This window comes from Petaurus breviceps, unplaced genomic scaffold (assembly GCF_028583685.1).
Source record: "Petaurus breviceps papuanus isolate PSGF00001 unplaced genomic scaffold, PetGlider_PUasm1.0 81, whole genome shotgun sequence".
Taxonomy (NCBI): domain Eukaryota; kingdom Metazoa; phylum Chordata; class Mammalia; order Diprotodontia; family Petauridae; genus Petaurus; species Petaurus breviceps.
The window spans coordinates 3889239-3906200 of NW_027186546.1; the positions used below are offsets into that span (position 1 = coordinate 3889239).

The window sequence follows — 16962 nt, forward strand, 5'->3', positions numbered from 1 at the left end:
TTAGCCTAGGGGCAAGGAAGATCTTTAAAATTTACATTCCCATTACAGAGGCCCAATTTGAACTCAGGTCCTCCTGACTCCAGGGCCAATGTTCTATGCACTACACCACCTGGCTGCCCAAGGATTCTGGTTTTTAATCACTTTACCATCCACTTCTGTTTTATTGGAGAGTTCATCTCATTCACATTCATAATTCTGATTAACTGTCTTTCTCTCCATCCTGTTTTCCCCCATTTTTACTTTTCTCTCTCCTTTCACTCTTTCCCTCTCCTTTCACTCTTTCCCTCTTTACCAGTGTTTTGCCTCTGACCATGTCTCCCTTAATATCCTCTCCCTTCTATTAACCCCTTTCCCTTTTCTTTTCTCTTTCCCTTCCTCCTTCCCTATAGAGTAGGGTAGGCTTCTATAACCATAATTGAATGTGTATGTTATTTCCTCATTGAATCAAATCCAATGAGAGTAAGTTTCAAACAATGCTCTCCTCCCTTCCTTCTTTCCTTCTTCTGTAATAGGTCTTTGTGCCTCTTCCTTGTGATGTAATTTACTCTATTTTGCTTCCCTTTTCCTCTTTTCCCAGTACAATTGTTTTTTTACCCCTTAATTAATTGTTTTCATCATCACATCAAATTTAACTTATTCCCACACCCTCTACATTTACCCCTTCTAAATGCCATAACAGCAATATTCTTTTAAGAGTGATTTTGAGTGACTAAGTCATTTTGACTCTTATAAATACACAAATTAAAAATAAATACACAAATTAAAAATACTTATAAAGAAAATGCTATCTACATCAAGAGAAGGAATTGATAAATAAAAATGTATAGAGTAATTTTACATATTTATGTGTGTTTGTAATATATATATAGATATATTTGTGTAATGGTAGCCACCTGTGGGGGGAGGGGAAAAAGAAATTTACATGATAACTCTGCTGCATATTTGTAGGGAATAGCAAATTGTACACGGTAGATTTGCTGTTCCATATGCAATCATCTTTTTATTGTACTGTGTTATGAAAATGCTTGTTTTGTTCCATGAATTGAAAAGAAAATAAATTTCAAAAAAAGAGGAGTTGAGAAAGACTTCCTATAGAAGATCAGATTTTACTTGAAACTTAAAGGAAGCCAGTAGGCAGAGATGAGGAAAGAGAGCATTCAAAGTATGGGGGACAACTAAAGCAAATGTCCACAACTGTAAAAAAAATTATTTTTACATACAACTGGGAAATAAGATATACAGGAAATAGGGTAGAAAAAGCTATCTTGCCTACAAGAAAATAAGGGGGAATGGGATAAGACGGTGATGGGGAGGGGGCCATGATAGAAGGGAGGGCAGACTGGGGAAAGGGGTAATCAGAATGCATACCATCTTGGGGTGGAGGGAGGGGAGAGATGGGGAGAAAATTGGAACTCAAAATCTTGTGGAAATGAATGTTGAAAACTAAAAATAAATTAACAAATTAAAATTTAATTTAATTTAATTTAAAAAAAGAAAATGCCCAGAACCAGAGCAACCTCAGGAGAAATGACATAATGATATAGTGAGTAAAACTCAGGAAGACCCAGATTCAAGTCCTGCCTGGCATAGTGCTGGCTACATCAACCCAGGCCAAGTCACCTCAGCTCTCAGTGATGCAGACACCTATGACTTTAAGTTGCAAAGCAGTTCACCTGGAGCTCCTTATATGAATGGACAGAAAAGAAATGTCATTTCACCATTATTACATGGATCAGATGAGATGATGTGCAGAGCACTTGGCATGTTACAAATGTTACAAAGCATGTTACAAATGTAAGTCTTAGGCCAGATATTGAGATAGGAAGGAACTGAAGAGACCCCTCTAGTCCAAAGTGATCATTTGGGAGATAAGGAAACTCAAGCCCAGAAGAATTAAATGATTTGCCCAAGACCATGCAGGTAGGAAAGTAGCATCATTTGCACAAGGATTAGTCTTTGCTAAAAAAAGGTGAAACAGGCCACTAGGTGGTAGGTACCATAGGGCACAGAGCACTGGGCCTAGAGTCAGGATAACCTGAGTTCAAATATGACTTCAGACACGTACTAGGTACGCAGCCCTGGGAAAGTCACTTAACCGCTGTTTGTTTCCTTAACTGTAAAATGGACATAATAATCACACCTACCTCTCAAGTGCTATTGTGAGGATCAAATCACATATTTGTAAAAGTCCTTGGCTCAGAATAGGTGCTAAAGAAAATACCGACTTTTATTTTTACCAGCAATCCAATTTCTTTTCACTCTCCTCTTCTCCCTGTCCCTTCCTTCTCCTCTCCTCTCTGTATTCTTTCTCTTCTCTCTCTATTCCTGTCTCTCTGTTTCCCTCTTCTCTCTCATATTATCCTCTGTGTGTATGCATGTATGCACGCACATGTGTACACATACACACACACACACACACACATTGACTCATTTCTCAAACAGCCCTAATGGTTAGTAACAACCCCGATAGACCTTAGCTTAAAAAGGGCAAAGTCTCCCACTGCATCCTGGGCCATCTCCAGTTAGCCTGATCAGTATCTGGACCCAGATGAGTCTGGAGGAGAAAGTGAGGCTGGTGATTTTGCATAGCCCTCCCTCACTGTAATCCAATTCACTCACAAGTCATGGCATCCCCTTCCCTATGTCATGGTCCTCTTCAAGAACAAAGGACAAACCACATGCATACACACACACACATATACATAAATACACACACAATTGTTTGCATATTATTCATATATACACAATTGAGTACACTGTGGTCTCCTTGAGAGAAGGGACTGTGTTTTGCCTTTTATTTTATCTCAGCACTTTGCACGACTCCTAAAACATAGTAGGTGGTTAACAAATGCTAGTTGACTCACTAAGAAGATTCTTGTTATCACTTTGAGCCTTATATTTAAAAATTCCCAGAGTGCAGATGGAGTAGTGAGCCTTGTGAAACTGTTTGCCTGTGAAAGTACTCTTGGTGGGGGTGGGGAGGGAGGGAGATTTGGAAAAAGCAGAACAATTAGAAGGTCTACCCTTTGGCACTGGCATTCCAACTATGCTCCTTATCACTTCTCTGAAGTCACAGCAACATGGAAAGCAGTCACTTCGTATTTCTATGACTCGTAGGAGAACATGAAGCCATCATGAGCCAGTATCTACTCCTTTGTGGGTTAAAAGATCAAGGCAACTTAGGAGGCATGTTCTGTGTGTACACAGGAGGACTTCTGTGGTAAGATGCTGTCATTTGATACCCATTGAGTGCCTGCCACAATGATTTCCAGGGTTCTAATTTTGTTCAGCATAGTTTTGCAGCAATTAATGTACAGTCATTTGAAAATATTATCTATTTTCTAATCACTCACTCAAGAAACTATTTTTTAGGATTTTTAAATTTTATTTTTCTCAATTACATGTCAAAAAATTTTAACTTCAGGTTTTTTTTTTGAATTTTGAGTTCCCAGTTCTGTCTCTCCCCCTTTGAGAAGGGAAGCAATTTGATATTGATTATACATGGTGAAGTCAAGAAAAACATTTCCATTTTTTTCCTTCCAAATTCCCTTCTAATTTCCTGTATCAAGTAAAGTGAGCAGAACCCAGAGAACATTGTACACAGTAATAGCAATATTGTACATTGTTCGGTTGTACATGACTTAGCTATTCTGAGCAATATAGTGATCCAAAACAATTCCCAAGGATTTATAAGAAAAAGTGCTATCCGCCTTCTAAGAAAGAGCTGATGGAGTCTGAATGCAGATCAAAGCATACTTTTTTAAAACTTTCTTTATTTTCCTTGGTTTTGGTAGGTTTGGAGGGGGCAGGGTCTGTGCTTCTTAGAAAGTACCAAGAGAGATTCAAGTTAAAAATGAAGGCCTATATGGAGAAGTAAAAGTCTCTTAAATTCTCCAAAGATGATATAATCCCCAGATTATTGCTAGTGGGTAGTATTTCAATGGCTCTTAAATAGGACTAAAGATATAGTTTCTTGCAGCTCTTTTTAGACAGTCCTCAGAAATTCGAATCTCTGGCATTCTCATGGCTCCATGCGTGATGCTTCCCTCAGAGATCCAAGTTGTCCCATCCCCTGTTGCTTTTATACTGGAGACATTAGAATTAGAATAGTATCTGCTGAATGACCACCAAATCTGCCCTATAACCTAATAGATCTTCAGGAAATCATAGGAAACTAACTCAATTAATTCATCTCCCTCCCAATTTGAGATAGTCACTGAGACAAGGATAGGTTCTTTCAGGAAGGGAAAACACATCATAAAGATTTCTCTAATAAGGATTACAGAAAAAACATCTTTGCTCCCCTACTCAAGCATACTTCTCAATATGAACCCTATTGGAAGTGACCCTTGTGGAAGAACACTAAGTGGGGCATATTTTGCATTGATCTTCTACATGTTTTCATAGCGGAAACTGTTTTTATCTTTAAAATTGACAGCACAGTCAAGACTTTTTCTGCATTGGCATCTGAGGGTGAGGGAGTCCATTCATAGCTGGTGACACCCTGAGAAAACCTCCTGACCATGTGACCCCAAGAAACAGACCTGGGATTCTGTTTTTTCCCTTTTATTTTAATTCTGGGTGAAGGGAATAGAATCTCCAAAATGGGATAGAAAGCCACCAGGGATCCAGGAGTTCAGCAACCCACTGAGCTAAATGTTCTAAATGAGCTAAAAGTCCTTCAGAATTGTTTTATGCATTGTTCAAACATACACAAACTCAGAAGATGACAATATTAAAATGCCTATGTGCGAAGCCTTAAAGAGAAATATGAATTAGTCTCAGGTCTAAAAAGAACTCCTGGAAGTGCTCAAAAAGATTTTTAAAATAAAATAAGAGAGATAGAAGAAAAATTGGGGAAAGAAATGAGAGAATCATAAAATAGTCAACAACTTTGTAAACAAAAAGTGGGGGAAAAAAAGGTGTACAAAAGCTAACTGAAAGAAAATACCAACTTAAAAATTAGAATTGGCCAAATGGAAAAGTACAAAAGCTAATTGAAGAAAACAATACCTTAAAAATTACAGTTGGGAAGTAGAAGCTTATGACTCCATGAGACATCAAGAATCAATCAAAATCAAAAGAATGAAGAAACAGAAGACAATGCCTTTTCCAAAGGCATTGGAAAAACAACTGACCTGAAAAATTGATCTAGGAGAGACAATTTAAGAATTAATGGACTACCTGAAAGCCATGATCAAAAAAAAAAAAAAGAGACTGGACAGCATCTTTCAAGAAATTACCAAGGAAAATTGCCCTGATATCCTGGAACCAAAGGGTAAAATAGTAATTGAAGGAATCTACCAATCACCTCCTGAAAAAGATCCCAAAATGAAAACTCCCAGGAATATTGTAGCCAAATTCCAGAATTCTCTGGTCAAGGAGATAATACCACAACTAGCCAGAAAGAAACAGTTCAAGTATTAAGGAGCCACAGCGAGGCTAACATAAAATTTAGCAGCTTCTACATTAAAATATCAGAAGGCTTGGAATATGATATTCCAGATGGCAAAGGAACTTGGGTTACAATTAAGAATCACTCAGAAAAACTAAACATAATCCTTCAGCAGAGGTGGGGGATTGGTGGGGGTGAGTGGATATTTAATGGAATAGAGAACTTTCAAACATTCCTGATGAGAAGAGCAAAGCTAAACAGAAAATGCAGTTTTCAAATACAAGCCTCAAGAGAAGAACAGAAAGGTAAACAGGAAAGAGAAAACATTATTCAATATATCCCTATGAGGCAAGATGATGCTTGTAACTCTTAAGAACTGTTTCAATATTAGGACAGTTAGAAAGAGTAGACATAGACAGATGTTGGGGGTATAAGTTGATTTTCCCAGTGTGCCACTAAGCTGAGACTTTGACTTAAATGTGGATTTCCAGATGGGGAGTAATCAGAAATCATTTTAGAAATATAGATTGGAATAGATTGTATAAGACTTTAAATGACAGCACATCTTTATCCTTTATCAAACTTTTTATCCTTGAGTCAATAGGGAGTCATTGAAGCTTCTTGAGCAGGGAAGTGATGTGGTTAGAATATTAATTTGGCAGATATGTGGAGAATAGAATGCAGAATAGAAAAACTCTAGGCTTGAAGCTCAATTAACAGGCTACAATAATAGCTCAGGTGAAAAGTGATAAGGGTTTGAACTAGGAAGGCAGTCATGTGGATGGAGAAAATAGCAATGATACAAGGATTCCCCTCTCTGCCTTAATTTCCATACTACCTCTTTCCTCCCCATCCAAAATAAGTCAAGGTAAGTGAAAAATAAATATTAGCTATACAAAACATATGGTGAAAAACAACAACTAACATATATAACACTTAACATAAGGTTTAAAACATAAGGTTTGCCATTCGAGATTAGAAATTAAACTCAAGATGTTGCCACACACTTGAGGTAATAGATCTTAAGTGAAGTGTGTGTGCCTGAAACTGCTCCTGAGTTGAATAGTTATGTCCATAAATTTGTTGTCTTTTCTTTCTTAAGGTTCTCCATTTATAAACTAATAGAAGCCAGCTTGTGCACACAGATGTTTCCCAGGAGCTCATATCTCTGAGAGAGGAAATATCAGTCAATGTAGGTCATGATTAGAAGAGAAAACATTATTGAGATGACCTTTGATTTTTTCTAAGAAAGGCCTTTGGAAAGTTTTGAAATATTGTGGAGGTGAAAAATTACTCTTACTAACACAGTCATAAACTAAAGAGTTCAGGAGTTAGCACCTAGCAGGTACTCAATAAATATTTGCTGATTTTAATGTAGCTTGAAGAACTCATGGTATAATGGATGGAGAGTTGTCCTTTGGACCATGAAGGATAGGTTTAAGATCTGCCTCCAACATATGATAGCCGTGAGCTCTCTGGCAAGTTTTTGAGCCTACAAGTTGGAGAGAACTTGCTTGCCTGTGTGGCCCAAGGGAGTTTCCTCACCTGGGAATTCCTTATTTCAATTAAATCATGGATCTCAACCCTAACCCTGATATTTTAGAACAAAATAGAATTTTTTTGTAAGTTATATAGTGCAATGGAAAATAATTTTATTTGGAAAACCACAAGGGGCACCTTAAAAAGAAAGTTTCATTTGACACAGTTATCCCAAGAACAGAACTTGATTTTATATCTGCTCATTATAATTAAGAAGATTAGGAAAGAAGTGAAACCTATAAGCTCTGTTTCACAGGTGTTAACCAGAACATTAGAAATACTGGAAATTTCTTCTTTGGATTCCAAATGGTAATTCTAGTGGGTTGTAGCATCAACACAATAGTCACAGTGCCCATTGCCACTGTAAATATACTGTCATAGTGCTCAGTCACAAAATAAAACAGACTCTCCATATAGGAGATAGAAGCAAAACATGTATTTAGACACCATAAAACTGAATCCCAAAACCAGAAAGCCAATTCCATAATAGTAGCAAAGAAGTTAATACATTGTAACAGCACTAAGAGTCACAGCATCCTTTAGCCTTCCCACAAACCGACATTTACTCACAAGCCTAATTGTCTCCCTCCAGGGCATTCTCTCCTGCCACCATCTAGCTGCTCTAACTCCCAGCTTCCTGTGGGCTCTGCTCTACCCTTCAGCAAATTCCTCCCATAACAGGCTCCATGTGATTATATTCAGCCTATTAGGAGGCAGGGTATATCTTCGCAACAGGGAAGGTCTTCAAATTTCCTTAAGCTTTTTAAGGGGCAGGGAAGATCTTCAAATTACCATTACCATAACATGGGTCTAGAATTTACTTTTCACCAAAAATTTAGGACCATTTTTCAGTTGCCATAATACTGAATCTTCTCTTTGGCAAAGAAATAGAAATCAGTTTCATGCTCCCTTCATGATTCAGGCACTTCTATGCCAACAACTAATTTATAAAGGTTTTTTTCTTCCTTCATCAGTTTTTCACTTAAAATCAATAAATAAGCCTCTTTTATCAGCTACTCTGTACCAAGCACTAGGCTAGGATTTGTGAATGCAAAGACAAAGAATGAGGTAGCCCTTTCATAAGGGAGTTTATATTCCATCAGGGTGAGTCACATGTACACAGATAGGTAGCTATGGGAAAAAATACTCTGAAGATCTGTGTTCAAAGCCCAACCCTGTTTCCTTACCTGTGGAACCTTAAGCACTATGGGCCTCAGTTTCTCATCTAGAAAATGAGGGAGTTGGACTAGGCAACTTCTAGATCTTAATCTTTGATCCAAGGATCTTTAAGTATATACAACAAACATATACAGCAGTTTGGGGGAAAGTTATTAACAATTAAGGGAATCAAGAAGGGCGTTATATAAGAGGTAGCATTTGAGTTGAAACAATGAAAGAAAGATTCTAAGAGGTAGAAGTAAGAAGGGAGTGATTCTAGACACAAGAGACAGCTGTCCCAAAGCACTGAAGGAAGGTGGAATGTCATGTACAGCAAGCAACCAGAAGGGCAGTGGGTGATGGAGAGTAATGTGTAATCAATCAATCTGTGATAGTCAGTGACTATGTTTTACCTCTTTATCTACAATGTCTAGCAGAGTCTTCAATTTCAACAAACAATTTGTTATAATAAATGTGTATGATTAAGGATGCTTACTAGATTGCCTGGACCCAGAATACTCATATAGAGATATTCCAAGAACTATTCCTCATGAGGTGAGTATAGAGAATTCTAAGAAGGTTTCCTTACCTGTAAAATGAGATAATGATATCTCCTACTTCAAAGGCTTATTGTGAAGATATACGAAGCTCTTTGCAAACCATAAAACTATATAAAGTTGGATATTATTATTAAGAAGATGGACTTTGAAAGGAGATTTGTTGCTAGGGTTATGGATTACACAAAAATACTTGGAGTCCACACTCTAGTGGTAGTCACAATCATAGAGATTCAGAATTAGAAGAGTCCTCAGAAGTTACCTGGTCCAAACCATATTTGAAAAAGAATCACCTCTATAATATACTCCATAAGGGATTACCCAGCTTTTATTTAAAGAACTCCAGCAAAGAGGAACTCATTAGCTAAGGCAAATCTTTCTACTCTTAGATAGTCTATTTGAAGGGTTGTTGTTTTTTTTTTACTGAAATAAAGCCTAAATCTACCTCTGCAACTAGTTTTTTGCTCTTAGAATTCCCTTCTGGAGTTAAAAAAATCGTCTAACACTTCTTCTAATAAGTCTAATACATGGCAGCCTTCAAATATTTGAAGAATTAGTTAGCATGTTCTAAATAATTTCTTCTCTTTGCTAAACATTCCTAGTTCCTTCCAATGCTGCTTATATAGCATTAACTCAGGGCCCTTCAGTGTGCTGGTTCCCTGCCCCTGGTTATTCTTCAGTCCCCAATGTCCTTCCAGAAATATGGCATCTAGAATTGAGCATGATACAGACTGGAAATGACTTGTTACTGATGTTAGAGTCATTTTGAAATAAGCTGTCTATGTATGTATAGACCCATCAATTTCTTAGAGCAAAGTTCAAAATCAGTAACAAATCAAGTTATTTTCAAGGGAATGCATTAACAGCTAGGGGTATCAGAAGAGGACCCATGTCAAAAATAGCACTTGAGCTGATCCTTCAAGGAATTCTGAGAAATAGACATGAGGAGGAAATTCATTCCAGGAATGGGGAGGCAGCCTGTGCACAGACTCAAAAGTGGGAGATAGAATACGATGTACAAAGAACAGCAACACAGTGTGTGCAGAGGCTAATGACGTGAAGTCAGGATGGATATGTAGATTGAGGTCAAAGTGTGAATGATCTTTTTTTTTAATTTATGACTCACTATTTCCTTTATTTGTACAAAATAGAGAATAATCATACCCTGGCTGGGAAGGAAGGGTGGTTTTAGCTTTAAACAAGTCCTTCTGTCCTGAAGCATCTATTTTGAAGGCTTGGGACTAGCAGCTTTAGCCCCAGCATCTTTGGGTTTGGACTCGTCAGGCTTAGCAGCCTTAGAATCAGACTTGGCTGCCTTGGAATCAGACATGGCAGCCTTGGAATCAGACTTGGTGACCTTGGGGTCAGATTTGGTGGCCTTACCATAAGATTTGGTGGCCTTGGGGCCAGATTTGGTAGCCTTGGGATCTGACTTACTGACCTTGGTGGCAGACTTGGCAGCCTTGGGGTCAGTGGACTTGGTAGACTTGTGGTCAGTGGTTCTGGCAACCTTAGAGTAAGGCTTCGTGATCCTGGAGCCTGGACTTTTGATGCCAATCCTAGAACCTGGATGCTTGGTAGCCATCTTGTGGCCAGCACTTGCTAGCCTTGGGGATCTTGGGCCTGAGGAGCTTGGCTTTGGAGGCCTTGGTGCTCAGGGCCTTGATGGCCTCTGCTCAGGCCTTGATGGCTTTGTCGTTGTTGGCCTGCATCTTCTTCAGCCCCTTCTTGTGTTTCTTGGCAAAGATCATGTTTCTCAGAAACTTGGGGTCAACCATTTTCAGAGACTCGTACCTCTGTGACCTAGGTTTCTTGATGCCATTTCTGTGCTATTTTTGTGATTGGTTGTGGGTGGTATGGTTCTTAGACTTAGCCATCTTTTCACCGAAGCCTGCGCTAACTGGCGTTCTACAGACTGGAAGAGGCCAAAGGGAGAGAGAGCTGTAAATGATCTTAAATGCCAAAAGAAGTAATAATGTTTGAAAGAGCCATCATACTCTGCAACTGATCTCCAGAGACCATGGCTAAGGGAATTAATCCACTCAGCTTTGGAACTCCACCATGAAACTGGGTTTTATTGAGTGGTGAGTGCAAACTCTCCCAATCTGCTATATTTGGCTGGCATAGAACATACTTCACATTCAACCCACCATGTCTGCTCAGACACAGTATGATTGATATAATCCCATTCTTCCAGCATTTTGTCCATTCCTTGGTGACTAGACAACAATCCTACATTCATACATCATAAATAGTTAAATTAATATTTATAGATGATGTAAAAACTATGTGATTCTTAGCAACTTCTGCCCACTTTTTCAAATCAGGCATACCACATTTTATTGCACTTTGCTTTACTGAGCTTCACAAATATGGTTATTTTTACAAATTGAAGATCTGTGGCAACCCCGAATCAAGCAAATCTCTTATCACCATTTTTCCAATAGCATGGACCCCCATCATGTCTCTGTGTCACATTTTGGCAATTCTTCTAATATTTCAAACTTTTTCATTATTATTATATCTGTTATGGTGACTTGTGATTAGTGGTCTTTGATGTCACTACTGTAATTGTTTTGGGGAGCCACTAACAGTACCTATGTAAGATGATAATCAATAAATATTGTATGTGTTCTGACTGCTCCGCTCACTGGTCACTCCCCTGTTTCTCTCCCTTTCCTCAGGTCTCCCAATTCTTTGAAACACAATGATATTGAAATCAAACCAATTAATAGCCATACAATGGCTTACAAGAGTTCAAGTGAAAAAAAAAGAGACAATTGATGCCATAAACTTCATTGTTGTGTTATTTTAAGATATTGCCACAGTCACCTCAACTTTCACAACCACTAACCTTATCAATATCAAGGCAAGACCCTCCAACAGCAAAAAGATTACCGCTCACTGAAAGCTCTTATGATGGCTAGCATTTTTTGGCAATAAAGTACTTTTTAGTTATGTATGTTTTTTAGACATAATATTATTGTACATTTAATAGCCTATAGCACAGCATAAACATAACTTTTATATGCACTGGCAAACCAAAAAGATCATGTGACTGACTTTATTGTAATATTCACTTTATTATGGTGGTCTGGAACTGAATCTGCAATATCTCCAAGGTATGCCTGTACTTTGTTACTGTCACTGCACAAGCAGGAAAGGACTAGATACCACTTCATTACTGATTATCATTTCCTAGATTATAGTGGCCAAATAATTTCTCACCAACTGATGAACCTTCTGGTGATAAGTTTCTAGCCATGCTGGTTCAGTATGGTGTTAGGGCTGTATTCGAAGTTCTCCCAGTATAGTAGAACCTGCCATACTTATTGTTCCTCTTGCATAACCTTCAAGAAGCTGAGGTCACCTCCATACTCTGAAACATATCTTGGTGGGCCTTTTTGAAAGAATTTTAAAAATTTAAGTTTGTGGGTGAGTTCCTTGTATGTCTGTATCAATTTGTAGATTCTAATCACCCCTCCCCTGCATTTTCCTCATCAGAATTATTACTTTCTGTGCCTTTAGAATTTTATCCTTGACTAGGCTAACTACGTAAAATTTTATTCCATGGGACAGTCTACCTCTCCTTTCAATTATCCCTTTGAAATCTGCCCTCTCAAACTCCAGGAGTCATCAAAGATATTTCTAGCAGAGGTCTAGATAATTGAAATGTCTCATTGTTACCATACCATACTTCTTTGTGTACTTCCTGGACGCTTCATTTATTTCCTCTTTTTCTCAAAGTGAAAATACCATCTGTTTTTTTCTCCAGTGCTATTTACCCAAATGATTTCTGTCCTACTTTACCAGGAACCTGTCTTTTTCTCACATGAGTACATCTTTTTTTTTTTTTTTTGCCTTTTGGAGGGCAATTGGGGTTAAGTAACTTGCCAAAGGTTACACAGCTATTTTGTGTGTGTGTGTGTGTGTGTGTGTGTGTGTGTGTGTGTGTGTGTGTGTGTGTTAAGTGTCTGGGGCCGGAAGTGTCTGAGGCCAGATCTGAACCCAGGTCCTCCTGACTCTGGGCCCAGTACTTTTACTCACTGCACCACCTAGCCACCCCATGAGTACATCTTATATAACACTACTCAACCCATTCCCTTTTACCTATCCCATTCCTTTTGGATAAACTGCAGACTTCCAATACCATATTCTAATTAGACTCCTCATCCTACCAAGTATCTGTGATATCTATAAAGTCAAGTTTACCTGCTTGCATTAGGATTTATAGTTTAAGATCTTCCATTAGGATTTCTAAATTGCTTTATATGGACACTTTCAGACTTTGTGTATAGACATTTAAAGCCAAGGGTTTTATTACTGGCTCCTCTCTATCTAGGAATCTAGGCTCTCTGGTGATTCACTGAGCACTGATGGAACAATAGAGATAAGATTATGATTCTTAGGAGAGGTATAGGTGCTGCATGGATGGAATTTTAAAAGACTGTAGAAAATAGGAGAGGTACCATGAGATTTAAGGGCAAAGGTACAAATATTCACACGCAAAAAGAGAGAAAAAGAAACAAAGAAAGGGGACGGAGAGAGGGAAGGAGGAAAGAAAAGAAACAAAGAAAACAGACTGCAAACTAGAGGCCAGTGAGCATGACTCTGATTTTTAGAATAATATATCAAAGAAATAAATGGCAAACACCACGTAAGGAAAGTAGATGGAAGTGGAAAAGAGGTCAATTTAGTTTCAATACTAGGAGAAACTTTTTTTATAATTAGAGCTGTCTGAAAGTGGAATGGGTGGCTCATAGTTACAGTGGTTTCCTCGTCCTTTTTGTAAGACTTCAAGCAGAGGATGGGTGACCACTCATGGGATATGTTTTAGAGGAAAATCCCTTCATGTTTGTGATGAACTAGAGAGTCTCTAAGGACCCCTCCAATTCTCAGATTCTGTGATTCTGTAATTCCCTCCCCTCTTCACTTTGTCTACAGAAAACACACATGCACACACATACATACACACACTCCTTCCTCCTCTATTAGAGGAGTAAATTAGATCTATTTCCCAAGTTTCTCAAAGAGGAACAAGAATGCAATTATATTTGCTAGTTAATGTACACTACTATTTCTCTGTTTCTTTACCACTAGTTTCAGTTACAATTAAATGAATGTTTCATGTGTAATACTACTTGCAGACCCACCCTGCTGACTGCCACTATCACTACTTATTTCCCTGTTACTTTACCGCTGTTCAAGTTACAATTACATTTTCACATATAACAGCCTCTAGACTTACACTAATCCTTGCATTCTGGGTCTCCAGAGTTATTACTGTTAATCCTGTAGGTGGCTATTTTTTTCCTTCTACTAGCTCACAAACCCCATCAATGTCATTCCTTTACTGACCAGGCAATAGACTTATTTCTTTAGCAAAGACATTTACTAAAATGGCATATCAAAAACAGTAGTTACAAAGAGTTTTTCCCAAAACTTAGGGTACACTCAAGAGTTGTGGGTAATGTGTGTGTGCATTTGTGTATGTGTGTGCTAAATGAACCTAGAGATGTTTTTTTTTTACATTTTTGTGTCATGGATTCCCTTGGCAGTCTAGTTAGCCCCTCCTCAGAATAATGTATATTGCCCATATTCATAGAGATTAGTGAAAATGAAGATTAATATTTTTTCTATCGAATTTCATGGACTTTCTGAAATTTATCCATGAAAATGTTCAAAGATCTTAAGTTAAGTATCCCTGACTCAGAAGAATTCAAAATTAGCTTCTTAAAAGCTAAATTCCATCAGCAAATTAGGACAAAATTAGGAGAAGGGGGCTTCCCCGTGTCCCTAAGTCTGCTCCTATCATCTTTCTTGGTTTCTTTCCACTTGTATGGGACCATAGAACAATGACAGTAAGAACTGAAAATGTACGGTGCACTAGTAAAAGTGTTCAGCAGGACAGTGGATCAAGTAATAATATAATCTAGTTATTGTATGAAGATCACATACAGCACATAGCCCTGTTACTTAAGCAAGAGCTAGATTTCTATGGACTGAATAAAGACTATCTACATTTGGGATATTATATAACATATTTGGAGTTCTCTAAGGAAGTCATTAATGTTATCGGGAAGATAGATGGACATGACTATTGTATGTCCAGACTGAGAAAACCTCTTTGGAGCAGGCCCAGAAAAGTTCTCTCAAGATTTAGCATTGATAAGGAACAACTCCATTCCATTTAAAATACTGGGGACAGGAAGCTGGAACTCAGTACCTAAACACCCTGGAAACACCTTTCTTTCTGTACAGAAACATAGAAAAATAGAGGGTAGTGGAGAGCATCATGGAAACATTACACTCTTCAACTTAGAGGTATATCCAGAGAAATTCTACTTTGGCTATACTTGAGTGTCTAAAAATTGAAAGGATCATGTAAGGAAGAAATTTACTCTGAGGATTGATGTACTATCTTGGCAGGAGTGAGATAGAGGATATAGTCAAAGAATATTAAAGACAATCCACTAAAAAAAGTTGACATTTTATAGAGTAGTCACAGAAAATAGTTCCCTCTTCAAAATAAGAACCTCATTAAGTAACTAAAGGAGATTTTCTTCAGTCAATAAATATTTATTAAGTGCCTACTATGTGCTAGGCATTGTGCTAAGCACTGGGGATAAAATTAATGTAAAAGATAATCCTTGCTCTTAAGGAACTCATAATCTAGTAAAGAAGAAGATATGCAAACAGCTATGTACAAACAAGTAATATAAAGGATAAATTAGAAATAATCAGCAGAAGCAAGACACTAAAGTTAATGGGGACTAGTAAAGTCTTTCTATATAAGGGGGTATTTTAGCTGGGACTTGAAGGAAGTCAAGAGGTAGGCACGAGGCAGAGTATTTCAAGCATGGGAAATAGCCAGTGAAAATGCCTGGAGTTGGAAAAAGGAGTATCTTGTTTGAGGAACAGCAAGGAATTTAGTGTCACTGATCAGAGAGTAGGGAGAGGGAGAAGGGGTGGGCAGGTTATAAAGGGCTATGAATGAGGGAGGATTTTATATTTGATCATATAGGTAATTGGGGAGACACTAGAACGGTGGCGGGGGGTGGGGGGGGCGTTGACATGGTTGGACCTGAACTTTAGGACACTGACAGCTAAATAGAGGATGGACAAGAATAGGGAGAGACTTACATCAGACTGACCAGACCAACCAATAAGCTATTGCAAACAGTCTACATCTGAGGTGATGAGGTCTGCATCAGGATGGTGCCAATATCAGAAAAGAGAAAGGGGCATATTTGAGAGATATTCTAAGTAAAATCAACAGACCTTGGCAACAGATTGAATATGGGGGGAGAGAGAGGAGGAGAGAGAAGGAAAAGGGAGAAGAGAGAGAGAGGAAGAGGGAGGAGGAGGAGGAGAAGAAGAGAGAGGAGGAGAAGGAGAAAGAGAGGGGGAGGGAGGGAAGGAGGGAGAAAGGGAAAGAGAGAAAGAGAGAGAGAGGAGAGAGAAAGAGACAGACAGACAGACAGAGAGAGACAGAGAGAGAGAATGAAACACCTAGGTTTCAAACTTTGATGACTGAGAGGATGGTGGTAAACTCAACAGTAGCCAAGAAGTTAGGATAAGGGAAGGGAAAATAGTGTTAAGATAATAAACTGATTTTCCTAAAGTTTAGATCTAACTATTTCACCCCACCACCACCCCAACTTGATACATTCCAATGGCTCCCTCCAGGATCAAATAAAAAATTCTGTTTGTTATTCACAGCCTGACATTTCCCATCCTGCCCCACCTCACTCCCTACACCTGACACCATTCTCTGATCTAGCTACACTGTCTTCCACTGTTTCTTGAACAAGATACTCCATCTCCCAATTCCAGGCATTTTCATTGACTGTTTCTCATGCTTGGAATGCTCTGCCTCCTTATGTCCACTTCCTGATTTCCCTGGTTTCCATTCAAGGTCCAGATAAAATCCCACTTTATATAAGAATTTCCTAATCCCCCTTAACTTTAGTGTCTTCCTTCTATTGCCTATTGGATATATTGAGTTTAAGATACCTACTGGGCATCCAGTTTGAGATGTCCAATAGGTAATTGGAGATGCTCCTCCCAGGATAAACTTCTGATTTCATCACTATCCTGCTAACTCAAGCCTTGGATATCACTTCCTTCAGCTTCCCTTCCCTTCTGATTGAAGGGCTAGAGGGTAGAGTAATGAACTCCTCCCAAGTCTTTTCTTTATAGAGGTCAGAAATTGAATTTCCCACTCATTCCACTTTCCATCTGCAGCTCTACCAAGTCAGTTACCCTCTGCTCCCTCCCATCCCCAACTTAATTTTCTGTATTGACTTCCAT

At 38.4% G+C, this 16962-nt stretch overlaps 1 protein-coding gene and 1 pseudogene across 1 annotated transcript in view; both read right to left on the bottom strand.

Annotated features, from left to right (window-relative positions):
* LOC138176110 (branched-chain-amino-acid aminotransferase, cytosolic-like) overlaps positions 1-16962 on the bottom strand; it is a 261292-nt gene that overhangs the window by 158671 nt on the left and 85659 nt on the right. The window lies entirely within an intron of this gene.
* On the bottom strand, positions 9872-10526 carry LOC138176090 (large ribosomal subunit protein eL29 pseudogene; annotated as a pseudogene).